Source organism: Rutidosis leptorrhynchoides, chromosome 1 (assembly GCF_046630445.1).
Source record: "Rutidosis leptorrhynchoides isolate AG116_Rl617_1_P2 chromosome 1, CSIRO_AGI_Rlap_v1, whole genome shotgun sequence".
NCBI classification, from domain to species: domain Eukaryota; kingdom Viridiplantae; phylum Streptophyta; class Magnoliopsida; order Asterales; family Asteraceae; genus Rutidosis; species Rutidosis leptorrhynchoides.
The window spans coordinates 154,601,335-154,621,253 of NC_092333.1; positions in this window are offsets into that span (position 1 = coordinate 154,601,335).

The window sequence follows — 19,919 nt, forward strand, 5'->3', positions numbered from 1 at the left end:
CTTCCATTCAACTCCATCACTCTTTTGGTTCTAGGTTTTTACTCCTATTTTACAGCAATCTTGTCCAAGTAACTTGAGGTAGTAACTTTGTTCATAACCTTATTCGATTCATATATATATAGCTATCTTATTTTATGGTATAAAATTTTAACAACAAGAACATAGTTTGAATGTTTTCAAACTTGTTTGCAAACTAAATAGATCCTTCTAACTTAACTTTTAAAATACTTCAAGACCTGTAATATATCATAAATATATGCTAACTTAACAAGGTAAAACTTGGTTTTTCAAAGAACACCTTAAAAACTGAATTTACGACGTCGGAGTGCAACCGGGGGCTGTTTTGGGTTGGATAATTAAAAATTATCTTGAACTTTGAATTGGAGGCTTATTTTCTGGAAAATTGATATTTACTATGAATATGATAACACATAAAAATTTCATGATTTAACTCAAAGTATAAGTATTTTTAGAAAAATAATCATTTAAGGTTGTTTATATGATGGAAAATGATTAACTTCATAAGTTTCACCAAAGTTTGACCTATGACCTGTGATTTCGAATACAAACTAAGGTATTTACAGTTCATATTCTTAAAGAGGGACTCGATCCAAGGAAGTGGCAAGTTGAACCAACGAAAACGGAGTTGTAACGAAGAAACTATGACCAAAACAAAATCGGATATCCAAAACTAGTTTAGCCACGAAAATAATTGGAGAAAAATTAAATAAATCACATCTTTCTAAAATAACATGATATTTTATATATATGTACTCATAATTTAATTTTATATATTTCAGGATCACCCGTAAACAATACGAGAAGATTAATCATAAGATCCCATGATTGTACGCAACACGTCATTTGACAACACCGGTACTTTATGTACGCAACACGTCATTTGACAACACCGGTACCGTGGGTCAAGATTAATCCCGACCAATACGAATACGATGGGGGTTTTATTTATTTCATTGGGGGTTTATTTATTTATTTAACACCTAAATATGAATCATTAAAATTGAATTGCTAACTACGGACTAAGAAGACATTAAAAGTATTACAAGTATATATACGTGACGATTGTTTAAAATGAAAATATATTGATATATATTATATATGGATAGGTTCGTGATATCAATCGGAGACCAAGTCAAAATATATATATCTTCAAGGCAAAGTGAGTATATAGTCCCACTTTTAAACTCTAAGTATTTCGGGATGAGAATACATGTATTTTATGTTTTACGTTATGGACACAAGTAACTGAAAAATATATTCTACGTTGAGTTGTACCACTGGCATACTTCCCTGTAGCTTGGTAACTGTTATTTACAGCGGTATTGTAAACGCGAATCCTGTTGATAGATCTATCGGGCCTGACAACCCCAACCGGACTGGACGACCAGTATTCAACGGTTGCACAGTACTTCATTTCGTGACTACACTTGGTACGGTGTAGTAAGATTTCATAATAAAGGGAATATGCGACGTGATTAAATGTTAAGTATGGTTACCAAGTGCTCAACCACTTAGAATATTTTTATTAAAATGTTTACATATGAAATCTTGTGGTCTATATTTATATCGCTGCCGGCATTAAACCTATATCTCACCAACTTTATGTTGACGTTTTAAACATGTCTATTCTCATGTGATAACTAAAAGCTTCCGCTGCAACATGTTGAATTTAAACAAGATCTTGAGTATGCATATTTGTGTCAAAAATAAAACTGCATATCGGAGGATTTGTAATGTAAAATATGCTAGAAATCGTATTGTTATCATCACATGTAAAGTTTGTAAGTCTAAGATTATCGCTAAACGATAATCATCTTTTTATTGTCTAAAGCTTGTATTAAAATAAGAGTTATGGTTTGTAATGTAAAATAAATGCAGTTGTTCTTTTAAAAATGTCGCATATAGAGGTCAATACCTCGCAATGAAATCATACGTTATCTAACTCGTTCTTAAGGTTAAGGACGGGTTATGACAGTTACTAGAAAGAATTCAAGAAGATGTGAGTTCGCACGAACCCGCCTCCATACAAAAGGCAAGTCGAATGGCTCACAAACTTATAAATCAGATTGAAGGAAGGATTAAAGAATAGGCAGCCGAAGAGACTAACACGAAACAAGTCAAGAGAAAGTGGGAAGAAACCGGTGACAAGGGTCACCAATACAACAACGACAACAATCACAAGCACAATCGCAACAACTATCTCAACAACCGTAACATCAACCGCAACAACAAAAATTGTAACCCCAATAACAACTATAACAACCGATTCAATAACAACAACAACCACAATAACAAACATCCCAACAATAATAACAAAATGCAGAAGCCATGCCAGAGGTGTGAAGGATACCATCTGACTGGGTTCTGCCCGACAACGTGTACTAAGTGTAAAAGAAGTGGTCATGGCACAACGAAGTGTGAAGTCTACGGACCGGTGATTAACAAAAATAATGCAACAAATAATGTCAGGACAAATAATGCCACCTTTATTTGTTATGGATGTGGAAAACCGGGCCACGTCAAGAGTAAATGCCCAAACCAAGGGAATACAAATGGGCAAAGTCGTGGAAGAGTCTTCAACATCAATGCGGCAGAAGCGCAGGAAGACCCGGAGCTTGTTACGGATACGTTTCTTATTGATGAAAAACCTGCGTATGTTTATTTGATTCGGGTGCGGATAGAAGCTATATGAGTAGAGATTTTTGTGCTAAATTAAGTTGTCCACTGACGCCTTTGGATAATAAATTTTTACTCGAATTAACGAACGGTAAATTAATTACAGCAGATAATATATGTCGGAATCGAGAAATTAAACTGGTTAGCGAAACATTTAAGATTGATTTGATACCAGTAGAGTTAGGGAGTTTTGATGTGATAATTGGCATGGACTGGTTGAAAGAGGTGAAAGCAGAGATTGTTTGTTACAAAAATGCGATTCGTATTGTACGCGAAAAAGGAAAACCTTTAATGGTGTACGGAGAAAAGAGCAACGCGAAGTTAAATCTTATTAGTAGTTTGAAGGTGCAAAAACTAAAAAGAAAAGGTTGCTATGTCATTCTAGCACACATCGAGGAAGTCAAACCCGAAGAAAAGAACATCAGTGATGTTCCCGTCGCAAAATAATTTCCCGATGTATTTCCGAAAGAATTACCGGGACTACCTCCACAACGATCCGTTGAATTTCAAATAGATCTTGTACCGGGAGCTGCACCAATAGCTCGTGCTCCATACAGACTCGCACCCAGCGAAATGAAGGAACTATAGAGTCAATTACAAGAAATTTTAGAGCGTGGTTTCATTCGACCAAGCACATCACCGTGGGGAGCACCTGTTTTGTTTGTCAAGAAGAAAGATGGTACATTCAGGTTGTGTATAGACTACCGAGAGTTCAACAAACTTACCATCAAGAACCGTTATCTACTACCAAGAATCGACGACTTATTTGATCAACTACAAGGCTCGTCAGTTTATTTGAAGATTGATTTACGTTCTGGGTATCATCAAATGCGGGTGAAGGAGGATGATATTTCGAAGACTTCTTTCAGAACGCGTTACGGTCATTATGAGTTTATGGTTATGCCGTTTGGGTTGACTAACGCACCAGCTGTGTTCATGAACCTCATGAACCGAGTATGTGGACCATATCTTGACAAGTTTGTTATTGTTTTCATCGATGACATCCTTATCTACTCAAAGAATGAGCAAGAGCACGAAGAACATTTAAGAAAAGAGCTAGAATTGTTGAGGAATAAGAAACTGTACGCTAAATTTTCAAAATGTGCATTTTGGTTGAAAGAAGTTCAATTCCTCGGTCACATAGTGAGCAAAGAAGGTATTCAAGTTGATCCGGCAAAGATTGAAACTGTTGAGAAGTGGGAAACACCAAAAACTCCTACGCAGATATGCCAATTTTTAGGATTGGTTGGTTACTACAGAAGGTTCATCCAAGATTTTTCCAAAATAGCAAAACCCTTGACTGCATTAACGCATAAAGGGAAGAAATTTGAATGGAAGGATGAGCAGGAGAAAGCGTTTCAATTGTTGAAGAAAAAGTTAACTACGGCACCTATATTGTCATTGCCTGAAGGGAATGATGATTTTGTGATTTATTGTGACGCTTTGAAGCAAGGTCTTGGTTGTGTATTAATGCAACAAACGAAGGTAATTGCTTATGCGTCCAAGCAATTGAAGATTCACGAGCAAAATTATACGACTCACGATTTGGAATTAGGCGCTGTTGTTTTTGCATTAAAGACTTGGAGACACTACTTATATGGGGTCAAAAGTATCATATATACCGACCACAAAAGTCTCCAACATATATTTGATCAGAAACAGCTGAATATGAGACAGCGTAGGTGGATTGAACTGTTGAACGATTACGACTTTGAGATTCGATACCACCCGGGGAAGGCGAATGTGGTAGCCGACCCTTTGAGTAGAAAGGACAGAGAACCTATACGGGTAAAACCTATGAATATAATTATTCGTACTAACCTTACTACTCAAATAAAGGAGGCGCAACAAGGAGTTTTGAAAGAGGGAAATTTGAAGAATGAAATACCCAAAAGATCGGAGAAACATCTTAATATTCGGGAAGACGGAACCCGGTATAGAGCCGAAAGAATTTGGGTACCAAAGTTTGGAGATGTGAGAGAATTGGTACTTAGGAAAGCGCATAAAACCAGATACTCAATACATCCCAGAGCGGGAAAGATGTACAAAGATCTCAAGAAACATTTTTGGTGGCCGGGTATGAAAGCCGATATTGCTACATACGTAGGAGAATGTTTGACGTGTTCTAAGGTCAAAGCTGAACATCAGAAACCATCAGGTCTACTTCAACAATCCGAAATCCCGGAATGGAAATGGGAAAACATTACCATGGATTTCATTACTAAATTGTCAAAGACTGCAAGTGGTTATGATACTATCTGGGTAATAGTCGATCGTCTCACCAAATCAGCACACTTTCTGCCAATAAGAGAAGATGATAAAATGGAGAAGTTGGCGCGGTTATACTTGAAGGAAGTTGTCTCTAGACACGGAATACCAATCTCTATTATCTCTGATAGGGACGGTAGATTTGTTTCAAGGTTTTGGCAAACGTTACAACAAGCGTTGGGAACTCGTCTAGATATGAGTACTGCCTATCATCCACAAACCGATGGGTAGAGTGAAAGGACGATACAGACCCTTGAAGACATGCTACGAGCATGTGTTATTGATTTTAGAAAATGTTGGGATCGACATCTACCGTTAGCAGAATTTTCCTACAACAACATTTACCACTCGAGTATTGAGATGGCACCGTTTGAGGCACTTTATGGCAGAAAGTGCAGGTCTCCGATTTGTTGAAACGAGGTGGGGGATAGATAGATTACGGGTCCAGAAATTATCCAAGAAACTACCGAGAAAATCATTCAAATTCAACAACTGTTGAAAATCGCCCAAAGTCGACAAAAGAGCTATGCGGATAGTAAAAGAAGAGATATAGAATTTGAAACTGGTGACATGGTCATGCTTAAGGTATCACCTTGGAAAGGTGTTGTTCGATTTGGTAAACGGGGGAAACTGAATCCAAGGTACATTGGACCATTCAAGATTATAGACCGTGTCGGAACAGTAGCTTACCGTCTTGAATTACTGATGTTATGCGAGGTGTATATGAAATAGCTTATATTTTACTATGAAAAACTATTAAATACGATACAATTTTACACAAGATATTTATTTATTTATAGAATGGATATACTTAAACCTTGCTACAACACTTATAGGCAGTGTACCTAATCGTACAGTAGTGTAGTTTTTAGTAAGTCCGGTTCGTTCCACAGGGAAAAATCTTTAAAGAAAGCTTAACGCTATATTAGTTTTATTTTATAAAAATACAAATATATATATAAGTAATATTATTATTATAAAGGGGGGTTTTTACCGTTTAATGACCGGTTTGTCGATTTTAAAAACTTAAGTCGCAGTTAAAACCAAATGTAAAATATTAAAAATAAATACAAGACTTAATTTAAAGCGTAAAATAAATAACGATAATGAAATTGCAATAAATAAAAGTGCGATAAAATAAAATTGCGATAATTAAAAAGTACGATAATTAAAAGTGCAATTAAATACAATAACAATAAATAAAAGTACGATAATTAGAAGTGCAATTAAATATAAAATAAAGGAAATTAAATATGAAATAAAAGAATTATGCTTATTTAAACTTCCGTAATCATGATGTTTGACGTGTTGATTTTAGTTTTATGCCCATGGGTTAATTGTCCTTTGTCCTGGATTATTTAATATGTCCGTCTGGTTTTTGTCCATAACAGTCCATCAGTCATAAATATAAAGTGCGAGTGTCCTCGTCAAATTATCCTTATACCCGAAGTTAAATATTCCAACTAATTGGGGACTTAAACTGTAACAAGGTTTTATTACTTTGTTTAATAATTACACCAGGTTATCGACTGCGTGTAACCCAAGGTTTTAATACTTTGTTACCAATTATGCCAAGTGTCCTTGTATATAATTTCACCCCTGTTTTAATAATTCTAGTGACTATTAATCCATTCCCGTGTCCGGTTAAATGAACGATTATTCGTACATATAAATACCCCGCCCATCGTGTCCGATCGAGTGTATATGGTTATTTATAAGGACGTCCAATTGTAAATCTTTATATTAAAATTAACAAATTATCATTTAGTTAAACAAATATAAAGCCCATTAATAGCCCATAGTCTAATTTCCACAAGTGTCGTTCTTTTGTCCAAACCCCAATTATGGTACAAAGCCCAATTACCCAATTTTAATATTTTTAGCCCAACATCATGATTACTTTGGATTAAATAAGCATAATAATAGCTTAGCTACGAGACATTAAATTAAAAAGGTTGAACATTGAAATGTCCCGTTCTTATTGATTAAAAACGTTCCATATTAATTGATTTCGTTGCGAGGTTTTGACCTCTATATGAGACGTTTTTCAAAGACTGCATTCATTTTTAAAACAAACCATAACCTTTATTTCATAGATAAAGGTTTTAAAAAGCTTTACGTAGATTATCAAATAATGATAATCTAAAATATCCTGTTTACACACGACCATTACATAATGGTTTACAATACAAATATGTTACAACAAAATAAGTTTCTTGAATGCAGTTTTTACACAATATCATACAAGCATGGACTCCAAATCTCGTCCTTATTTAACTATGCGACAGCGGAAGCTCTTAATAATCACCTGAGAATAAACATGCTTAAAACGTCAACAAAAATGTTGATGAGTTATAGGTTTAACCTATATATATCAAATCATAATAATAGACCACAAGATTTCATATTTCAATACACATCCCATACATAGAGATAAAAATCATTCATATGGTGAACACCTGGTAACCGACATTAACAAGATGCATATATAAGAATATCCCCATCATTCCGGGACACCCTTCGGATATGATATAAATTTTGAAGTACTAAAGCATCCGGTACTTTGGATGGGGCTTGTTGGGCCCGATAGATCTATCTTTAGGATTCGCGTCAATTAGGGTGTCTGTTCCCTAATTCTTAGATTACCAGACTTAATAAAAAGGGGCATATTCGATTTCGATAATTCAACCATAGAATGTAGTTTCACGTACTTGTGTCTATTTTGTAAATCATTTATAAAACCTGCATGTATTCTCATCCCAAAAATATTAGATTTTAAAAGTGGGACTATAACTCACTTTCACAGATTTTTACTTCGTCGGGAAGTAAGACTTGGCCACTGGTTGATTCACGAACCTATAACAATATATACATATATATCAAAGTATGTTCAAAATATATTTACAACACTTTTAATATATTTTGATGTTTTAAGTTTATTAAGTCAGCTGTCCTCGTTAGTAACCTACAACTAGTTGTCCACAGTTAGATGTACAGAAATAAATCGATAAATATTATCTTGAATCAATCCACGACCCAGTGTATACGTAACTCAGTATTGATCACAACTCAAACTATATATATTTTGGAATCAACCTCAACCCTGTATAGCTAACTCCAACATTCACATATAGAGTGTCTATGGTTGTTCCGAAATATATATAGATGTGTCGACATGATAGGTCGAAACATTGTATACGTGTCTATGGTATCTCAAGATTACATAATATACAATACAAGTTGATTAAGTTATGGTTGGAATAGATTTGTTACCAATTTTCACGTAGCTAAAATGAGAAAAATTATCCAATCTTGTTTTACCCATAACTTCTTCATTTTAAATCCGTTTTGAGTGAATCAAATTGCTATGGTTTCATATTGAACTCTATTTTATGAATCTAAACAGAAAAGTATAGGTTTATAGTCGGAAAAATATGTTACAAGTCGTTTTTGTAAAGGTAGTCATTTCAGTCGAAAGAACGACGTCTAGATGACCATTTTAGAAAACATACTTCCACTTTGAGTTTAACCATAATTTTTGGATATAGTTTCATGTTCATAATAAAAATCATTTTCTCTGAATAACAACTTTTAAATCAAAGTTTATCATAGTTTTTAATTAACTAACCCAAAACAGCCCGCGGTGTTACTACGACGGCGTAAATCCGGTTTTACGGTGTTTTTCGTGTTTCCAGGTTTTAAATCATTAAGTTAGCATATAATATAGATATAGAACATGTGTTTAGTTGATTTTAAAAGTCAAGTTAGAAGGATTAACTTTTGTTTGCGAACAAGTTTAGAATTAACTAAACTATGTTCTAGTGATTACAAGTTTAAACCTTCGAATAAGATAGCTTTATATGTATGAATCGAATGATGTTATGAACATCATTACTACCTTAAGTTCCTTGGATAAACCTACTGGAAAAGAGAAAAATGGATCTAGCTTCAATGGATACTTGGATGGCTCAAAGTTCTTGAAGCAGAATCATGACACGAAAACAAGTTCAAGTAAGATCATCACTTGAAATAAGATTGTTATAGTTATAGAAATTGAACCAAAGTTTGAATATGATTATTACCTTGTATTAGAATGATAACCTACTGTAAGAAACAAAGATTTCTTGAGGTTGGATGATCACCTTACAAGATTGGAAGTGAGCTAGCAAACTTGAAAGTATTCTTGATTTTATGAAACTAGAACTTTTGGAATTTATGAAGAACACTTAGAACTTGAAGATAGAACTTGAGAGAGATCAATTTGATGAATAAAATTGAAGAATGAAAGTGTTTGTAGGTGTTTTTGGTCGTTGGTGTATGGATTAGATATAAAGGATATGTAATTTTGTTTTCATGTAAATAAGTCATGAATGATTACTCATATTTTTGTAATTTTATGAGATATTTCATGCTAGTTGCCAAATGATGGTTCCCACATGTGTTAGGTGACTCACATGGGCTGCTAATAGCTGATCATTGGAGTGTATATACCAATAGTACATACATCTAAAAGCTGTGTATTGTACGAGTACGAATACGGGTGCATACGAGTAGAATTGTTGATGAAACTGAACGAGGATGTAATTGTAAGCATTTTTGTTAAGTAGAAGTATTTTGATAAGTGTATTGAAGTCTTTCAAAAGTGTATAAATACATATTAAAACACTACATGTATATACATTTTAACTGAGTCGTTAAGTCATCGTTAGTCGTTACATGTAAATGTTGTTTTGAAACCTTTAGGTTAACGATCTTGTTAAATGTTGTTAACCCAATGTTTATAATATCAAAAGAGATTTTAAATTATTATATTATCATGATATTATGATGTACGAATATCTCTTAATATGATATATATACATTAAATGTCGTTACAACGATAATCGTTACATATATGTCTCGTTTCAAAATTATTAAGTTAGTAGTCTTGTTTTTACATATGTAGTTCATTGTTAATATACTTAATGATATGTTTAATTATCATAATATAATGTTAACTATATATATAACCATATATATGTCATCATATAGTTTTTACAAGTTTTAACGTTCGTGAATCACCGGTCAACTTGGGTGGTCAATTGTCTATATGAAACCTATTTCAATTAATCAAGTCTTAACAAGTTTGATTGCTTAACATGTTGGAAACATTTAATCATGTAAATATCAATCTCAATTAATATATATAAACATGGAAAAGTTCGGGTCACTACAGTACCTACCCGTTAAATAAATTTCGTCCCGAAATTTTAAGCTGTTGAAGGTGTTGACGAATCTTCTGGAAATAGATGCGGGTATTTCTTCTTCATCTGATCTTCACGCTCCCAGGTGAACTCGGGTCCTCTACGAGCATTCCATCGAACCTTAACAATTGGTATCTTGTTTTGCTTAAGTCTTTTAACCTCACGATCCATTATTTCGACGGGTTCTTCGATGAATTGAAGTTTTTCGTTGATTTGGATTTCATCTAACGGAATAGTGAGATCTTCTTTAGCAAAACATTTCTTCAAATTCGAGACGTGGAAAGTGTTATGTACAGCCGCGAGTTGTTGAGGTAACTCAAGTCGGTAAGCTACTGGTCCGACACGATCAATAATCTTGAATGGTCCAATATACCTTGGATTTAATTTCCCTCGTTTACCAAATCGAACAACGCCTTTCCAAGGTGCAACTTTAAGCATGACCATCTCTCCAATTTCAAATTCTATATCTTTTCTTTTAATGTCAGCGTAGCTCTTTTGTCGACTTTGGGCGGTTTTCAACCGTTGTTGAATTTGGATGATCTTCTCGGTAGTTTCTTGTATAATCTCCGGACCCGTAATCTGTCTATCCCCCACTTCACTCCAACAAATCGGAGACCTGCACTTTCTACCATAAAGTGCTTCAAACGGCGCCATCTCAATGCTTGAATGGTAGCTGTTGTTGTAGGAAAATTCTGCTAACGGTAGATGTCGATCCCAACTGTTTCCGAAATCAATAACACATGCTCGTAGCATGTCTTCAAGTGTTTGTATCGTCCTTTCGCTCTGCCCATCAGTTTGTGGATGATAGGCAGTACTCATGTCTAGACGAGTTCCTAATGCTTGCTGTAATGTCTGCCAGAATCTTGAAATAAATCTGCCATCCCTATCAGAGATAATAGAGATTGGTATTCCATGTCTGGATATGACTTCCTTCAAATACAGTCGTGCTAACTTCTCCATCTTGTCATCTTCTCTTATTGGCAGGAAGTGTGCTGATTTGGTGAGACGATCAACTATTACCCAAATAGTATCAAAACCACTTGCAGTCCTTGGCAATTTAGTGATGAAATCCATGGTAATGTTTTCCCATTTCCATTCTGGGATTTCGGGTTGTTGAAGTAGACCTGATGGTTTCTGATTCTCAGCTTTGACCTTAGAACACGTCAAACATTCTCCTACGTATTTAGCAACATCGGCTTTCATACCCGGCCACCAAAAATATTTCCTGAGATCCTTGTACATCTTCCCCGTTCCAGGATGTATTGAGTATCTGGTTTTATGAGCTTCTCTAAGTACCATTTCTCTCATATCTCCAAATTTTGGTACCCAAATCCTTTCAGCCCTATACCGGGTTCCGTCTTCCCGAATATTAAGATGCTTCTCCGATCCTTTGGGTATTTCATCCTTTAAATTTCCCTCTTTTAAAACTCCTTGTTGCGCCTCCTTTATTTGAGTAGTAAGGTTATTATGAATCATTATATTCATAGATTTTACTCGAATGGGTTCTCTGTCCTTTCTGCTCAAGGCATCGGCTACCACATTTGCCTTCCCCGGGTGGTAACGAATCTCAAAGTCGTAATCATTCAATAATTCAATCCACCTACGCTGCCTCATATTCAGTTGTTTCTGGTTAAATATGTGTTGAAGACTTTTGTGGTCGGTATATATAATACTTTTGACCCCATATAAGTAGTGCCTCCAAGTCTTTAATGCAAAAACAACCGCGCCTAATTCCAAATCATGCGTCGTATAATTTTTTTCGTGAATCTTCAATTGTCTAGACGCATAAGCAATCACCTTCGTTCGTTGCATTAATACACAACCGAGACCTTGCTTTGATGCATCACAATAAATCACAAAATCATCATTCCCTTCAGGCAATGACAATATAGGTGCCGTAGTTAGCTTTTTCTTCAATAACTGAAACGCTTTCTCTTGTTCATCATTCCATTCAAATTTCTTCCCTTTATGCGTTAATGCAGTCAAGGGTTTTGCTATTCTGGAAAAGTCTTGGATGAACCTTCTGTAGTAACCAGCTAGTCCTAAAAACTGGCGTATGTGTTTCGGAGTTTTCGGGGTTTCCCACTTTTCAACAGTTTCTATCTTTGCCGGATCCACCTTAATACCTTCTTTGTTCACTATGTGACCGAGGAATTGAACTTCTTCCAACCAAAATGCACACTTTGAAAACTTAGCGTACAATTCTTCCTTCCTCAATACTTCTAACACCTTTCTCAAATGTTCACCGTGTTCTTGGTCATTCTTTGAGTAAATAAGTATGTCATCAATGAAAACAATGACAAACTTGTCAAGGTATGGTCCACACACTCGGTTCATAAGGTCCATGAACACAGCTGGTGCATTAGTTAAACCAAACGGCATGACCATAAACTCGTAATGACCGTAACGTGTTCTGAAAGCAGTCTTTGGAATATCATCTTCTTTCATCCGCATTTGATGATACCCGGAACGTAAGTCAATCTTTGAATAAACAGACGAGACTTGTAGTTGATCAAATAAGTCATCGATTCTCGGTAGTGGGTAGCGGTTCTTGATGGTAAGTTTGTTCAACTCTCGGTAGTCGATACACAACCTGAATGTACCATCTTTCTTCTTGACAAACAAAACAGGAGCTCCCCATGGTGATGTGCTTGGTCGAATGAAACCACGCTCTAAAAGTTCTTGTAATTGGCTTTGCAGTTCTTTCATCTCGCTGGGTGCGAGTCTGTAAGGAGCACGAGCTATTGGTGCAGCTCCTGGTACAAGATCTATTTGAAATTCAACGGATCGATGTGGGGGTAATCCCGGTAATTCTTTCGGAAATACATCGGGAAATTCTTTTGCAATGGGAACATCATTGATGCTCTTTTCTTCAGTTTGTACTTTCTCGACGTGTGCTAGAACAGCATAGCAACCTTTTCTTATTAGTTTTTGTGCCTTCAAATTACTAATAAGATGTAGCTTCGTGTTGCCCTTTTTTCCGTACACCATTAAGGGTTTTCCTTTTTCTCGTATAATGCGAATTGCATTTTTGTAACAAACGATCTCCGCTTTCACTTCTTTCAACCAGTCCATACCGATTATCACATCAAAACTCCCTAACTCTACTGGTATCAAATCAATCTTAAATGTTTCGCTAACCAGTTTAATTTCTCGATTCCGACATATATTATCTGCTGAAATTAATTTACCATTTGCTAATTCGAGTAAAAATTTACTATCCAAAGGCGTCAATGGACAACTTAATTTAGCACAAAAATCTCTACTCATATAGCTTCTATCCGCACCCGAATCAAATAAAACATAAGCAGATTTATTGTCAATAAGAAACGTACCCGTAACAAGCTCCGGGTCTTCCTGTGCCTCTGCCGCATTAATATTGAAAACTCTTCCACGGCCTTGTCCATTCATGTTCTCCTGGTTCGGGCAATTTCTAATAATGTGGCCCGGTTTTCCACATTTATAACAAACTACATTGGCATAACTTGTTCCGACACTACTTGCTCCGCCATTACTCGTTCCGACACCATTTGTTCCTTTCGTTCTATTAACCCCTGGTCCGTAGACCTCACACTTCGCCGCGCTATGACCATTTCTTTTACACTTGTTGCAAAATTTGGTGCAGAACCCCGAGTGATACTTTTCACACCTTTGGCATAGCTGCTTCTGATTGTTGTTGTTGTTGCAGTTATTATTGTTGTTGGGATGATTGTTGTAGTTGCTGTTGCTGTTGTTGTTGTTGTTATTGTTGGGCCGTTTGTTGTAGTTGCGATTGATGTTGCGATTGTTGGGATAATTGTTGCGATTATTGTTGTAATTGCTGTTGTTGTTGTATTGGTGATTCTTATCACCGTTTTCCTCCCACTTTCTTTTGACTTGCTTCACATTGGCCTCTTCAGCAGTCTGTTCTTTAATTCTTTCTTCAATATGGTTCACTAGTTTGTGAGCCATTCTACATGCCTGTTGTATAGAGGCGGGCTCGTGTGAACTTATATCTTCTTGGATTCTTTCCGGTAATCCTTTCACAAATGCGTCGATCTTCTCTTCCTCATCTTCGAATGCTCCCGGACACAATAGGCACAATTCTGTGAATCGTCTTTCGTACGTGGTAATATCAAATCCTTGGGTTCGTAACCCTCTAAGTTCTGTCTTGAGCTTATTGACCTAGGTTCTGGGACGGTACTTCTCGTTCATCAAGTGCTTGAATGCTGACCACGGTAGTGCGTACGCATCGTCTTGTCCCACTTGCTCTAGATAGGTATTCCACCATGTTAACGCAGAACCTGTGAAAGTATGCGTAGCGTACTTCACTTTGTCCTCTTCAGTACACTTACTTATGGCAAACACCGATTCGACCTTCTCGGTCCACCGTTTCAATCCGATCAGTCCTTCGGTTCCATCAAATTCCAAAGGTTTGCAGGCAGTGAATTCTTTGTAGGTGCATCCTACACGATTTCCTGTACTGCTAGATCCAAGGTTATTGTTGGTATGTAGCGCAGCCTGTACTGCGGCTATGTTTGAAGTTAGAAAAGTACGGAATTCCTCTTCATTCATATTCACGGTGTGTCGAGTAGTCGGTGCCATTTCCTTCAAAATAGTCAAATGGAACAAGTTAATCATACAGAATATTAAGAGTAGTTAATAGTATTTCGTAGCATAATATGAACTCATTTATAAAAGCTTTTTCTTCATATTAGCGTTTTATAAGTTTAAATTCGGGTAGTACCTACCCGTTAAGTTCATACTTAGTAGCTAATATACAATTCAACTACTACAATTCTATATGAAAAACTGATTATAATAATATTTCGCGTTCAAACTTTTATACAATATTTTACAAACTTACAATACCGCTTATTTTACATAAAGCATGAAATATAGCACACAATAACTTTGATACAAGATAGTTGTGAAGATAATTCTAGCTAGTACACAAGTCGTTCAGCAAAGGCAATAAAGACACGTAATTCATACTTCCAGAAACAAGTCATGCATTCTGGTTTTACTAGGACTACTTCCCATCCTTGGTCTTGTGCAACATAACCGTTATGGCCGTTGATAAGACAGCGTGTTGTAACGTCGTCAAAGGGACGAGGGTTACGTAATGTCCAACAGTCCCGTAATAATCTAAAAACCTCATTTCTTACCCCAATTACCGACTCCGTCACTTGTGGAAACGTTTTGTTTAATAGTTGTAGCCCGATGTTCTTGTTCTCACTTTGGTGAGAAGCGAACATTACTAATCCGTAAGCATAACATGCTTCTTTATGTTGCATGCTAGCTGCTTTTTCTAAATCACGAAGTCCAATATTCGGATATATTGAGTCAAAATAATTTCTTAACCCGTTGCGTAAAATAGCATTTGGGTTCCCCGCAATATATGCGTCAAAGTAAACACATCGTAACTTATGGGTTTCCCAATGTGATATCCCCCATCTTTCAAACGAAAGTCTCTTATAAACCAAGACATTCTTGGAACGTTCTTCGAATGTCTTACAAACTGATCTCGCCTTAAATAGTTGTGCCGAGGAATTCTGGCCGACTCTAGACAAGATTTCATCAATCATGTCTCCGGGTAGGTCTCTTAAAATATTGGGTTGTCTATCCATTTTGTGTTTTTAAACTTTAAAATAGACAAGAGTTAGATTCATAAAAAAATACTTATTAATACAAGCAATTTTTACATATATCATAAAGCATAAGAACACTATATTACATATATTACACCACACGAATACAACTATCTTATTCCGACTCGCTCGTTTCTTCTTCTTCGGTTTTGGTTCGTTTTGCCAAGTTTCTAGGGATATATGATGTTCCCCTAATACGAGCCGTCGTTGTCCACATTGGTTTAGAAAAACCTGGTGGTTTAGAGGTTCCCGGGTCATTGTTACAACTTAAGAACTTCGGGGGTTGACGATACATATAAAGTTCATCGGGGTTGGAATTAGATTTCTCTATTTTTATGCCCTTTCCCTTATTATTTTCTTTTGCCTTTTTAAATTCAGTTGGGGTAATTTCTATAACATCATTGGAATTCTCGTCGGAATCCGATTCATCGGAGAATTGGTAATCCTCCCAATATTTTGCTTCCTTGGCGGAAACACCATTGACCATAATTAACCTTGGTCGGTTGGTTGAGGATTCTCTTTTACTTAACCGTTTTATTATTTCCCCCACCGGTTCCGATTCTTCTTCCGGTTCCGATTCTTCGTCCGGTTCCGATTCTTCTTCCGGTTCCGACTCTTCTTCCGGTTCCTCTTCGGGAACTTGTGAATCAGTTCATGAATCATTCCAATTTACATTTGACTCTTCATTATTATTAAGTGAGTCAATGGGACTTGTTCTAGAGGTAGACATCTATCACATAATATCAAACACGTTAAGAGATTAATATATCACATAATATTCATATGTTAAAAATATATAGTTTCCAAAAAAAATGTTAAGCAATCATTTTTAAAGAAAACACGGTCGAAGTCCAGAATCACTAATGCATCCTAACAAACTCGATAAGACACACTAATGCAAATTTTCTGGTTCTCTAAGACCAACGCTCGGATACCAACTGAAATGTCCCGTTCTTATTGATTAAAAACGTTCCATATTAATTGATTTCGTTGCGAGGTTTTGACCTCTATATTTTTTCAAAGACTGCATTCATTTTTAAAACAAACCATAACCTTTATTTCATAGATAAAGGTTTTAAAAAGCTTTACGTAGATTATCAAATAATGATAATCTAAAATATCCTGTTTACACACGACCATTACATAATGGTTTACAATACAAATATGTTACAACAAAATAAGTTTCTTGAATGCAGTTTTTACACAATATCATACAAGCATGGACTCCAAATCTCGTCCTTATTTAACTATGCGATAGCGGAAGCTCTTAAAAATCACCTGAGAATAAACATGCTTAAAACGTCAACAAAAATGTTGATGAGTTATAGGTTTAACCTATATATATCAAATCATAATAATAGACCACAAGATTTCATATTTCAATACACATCCCATACATAGAGATAAAAATCATTCATATGGTGAACACCTGGTAACCGACATTAACAAGATGCATATATAAGAATATCCCCATCATTCCGGGACACCCTTCGGATATGATATAAATTTCGAAGTACTAAAGCATCCGGTACTTTGGATGGGGCTTGTTGGGCCCGATAGATCTATCTTTAGGATTCGCGTCAATTAGGGTGTCTGTTCCCTAATTCTTAGATTACCAGACTTAATAAAAAGGGGCATATTCGATTTCGATAATTCAACCATAGAATGTAGTTTCACGTACTTGTGTCTATTTTGTAAATCATTTATAAAACCTGCATGTATTCTCATCCCAAAAATATTAGATTTTAAAAGTGGGACTATAACTCACTTTCACAGATTTTTACTTCATCGGGAAGTAAGACTTGGCCACTGGTTGATTCACGAACTTATAACAATATATACATATATATCAAAGTATGTTCAAAATATATTTACAACACTTTTAATATATTTTGATGTTTTAAGTTTATTAAGTCAGCTGTCCTCGTTAGTAACCTACAACTAGTTGTCCACAGTTAGATGTACAGAAATAAATCGATAAATATTATCTTGAATCAATCCACGACCCAGTGTATACTTATCTCAGTATTGATCACAACTCAAACTATATATATTTTGGAATCAACCTCAACCCTGTATAGCTAACTCCAACATTCACATATAGAGTGTCTATGGTTGTTCCGAAATATATATAGATGTGTCGACATGATAGGTCGAAACATTGTATACGTGTCATTGGTATCTCAAGATTACATAATATACAATACAAGTTGATTAAGTTATGGTTGGAATAGATTTGTTACCAATTTTCACGTAGCTAAAATGAGAAAAATTATCCAATCTTGTTTTACCCATAACTTCTTCATTTTAAATCCGTTTTGAGTGAATCAAATTGCTATGGTTTCATATTGAACTCTATTTTATGAATCTAAACAGAAAAGTATAGGTTTATAGTCGGAAAAATAAGTTACAATTCGTTTTTGTAAAGATAGTCATTTCAGTCGAAAGAACGACGTCTAGATGACCATTTTAGAAAACATACTTCCACTTTGAGTTTAACCATAATTTTTGGATATAGTTTCATGTTCATAATAAAAATAATTTTCTCTGAATAACAACTTTTAAATCAAAGTTTATCATAGTTTTTAATTAACTAACCCAAAACAGCCCGCGGTGTTACTACGAAAGCGTAAATCCGGTTTTACGGTGTTTTTCGTGTTTCCAGGTTTTAAATCATTAAGTTAGCATATCATATAGATATAGAACATGTGTTTAGTTGATTTTAAAAGTCAAGTTAGAAGGATTAACTTTTGTTTGCGAACAAGTTTAGAATTAACTAAACTATGTTCTAGTGATTACAAGTTTAAACCTTCGAATAAGATAGCTTTATATGTATGAATCAAATGATGTTATGAACATCATTACTACCTTAAGTTCCTTGGATAAACCTACTGGAAAAGAGAAAAATGGATCTAGCTTCAATGGATCCTTGGATGGCTCGAAGTTCTTGAAGCAGAATCATGACACGAAAACAAGTTCAAGTAAGATCATCACTTGAAATAAGATTGTTATAGTTATAGAAATTGAACCAAAGTTTGAATATGATTATTACCTTGTATTAGAATGATAACCTACTGTAAGAAACAAAGATTTCTTGAGGTTGGATGATCACCTTACAAGATTGGAAGTGAGCTAGCAAACTTGAAAGTATTCTTGATTTTATGAAACTAGAACTTTTGGAATTTATGAAGAACACTTAGAACTTGAAGATAGAACTTGAGAGAGATCAATTTGATGAATAAAATTGAAGAATGAAAGTGTTTGTAGGTGTTTTTGGTCGTTGGTGTATGGATTAGATATAAAGGATATGTAATTTTGTTTTCATGTAAATAAGTCATGAATGATTACTCATATTTTTGTAATTTTATGAGATATTTCATGCTAGTTGCCAAATGATGGTTCCCACATGTGTTAGGTGACTCACATGGGCTGCTAAGAGCTGATCATTGGAGTGTATATACCAATAGTACATACATCTAAAAGCTGTGTATTGTACGAGTACGAATACGGGTGCATACGAGTAGAATTGTTGATGAAACTGAACGAGGATGTAATTGTAAGCATTTTTGTTAAGTAGAAGTATTTTGATAAGTGTATTGAAGTCTTTCAAAAGTGTATAAATACATATTAAAACACTACATGTATATACATTTTAACTGGGTCGTTAAGTCATCGTTAGTCGTTACATGTAAATGTTGTTTTGAAACCTTTAGGTTAACGATCTTGTTAAATGTTGTTAACCCAATGTTTATAATATCAAAAGAGATTTTAAATTATTATATTATCATGATATTATGATGTACGAATATCTCTTAATATGATATATATACATTAAATGTCGTTACAACGATAATCGTTACATATATGTCTCGTTTCAAAATTATTAAGTTAGTAGTCTTGTTTTTACATATGTAGTTCATTGTTAATATACTTAATGATATGTTTAATTATCATAATATAATGTTAACTATATATATAACCATATATATGTCATCATATAGTTTTTACAAGTTTTAACGTTCGTGAATCACCGGTCAACTTGGGTGGTCAATTGTCTATATGAAACCTATTTCAATTAATC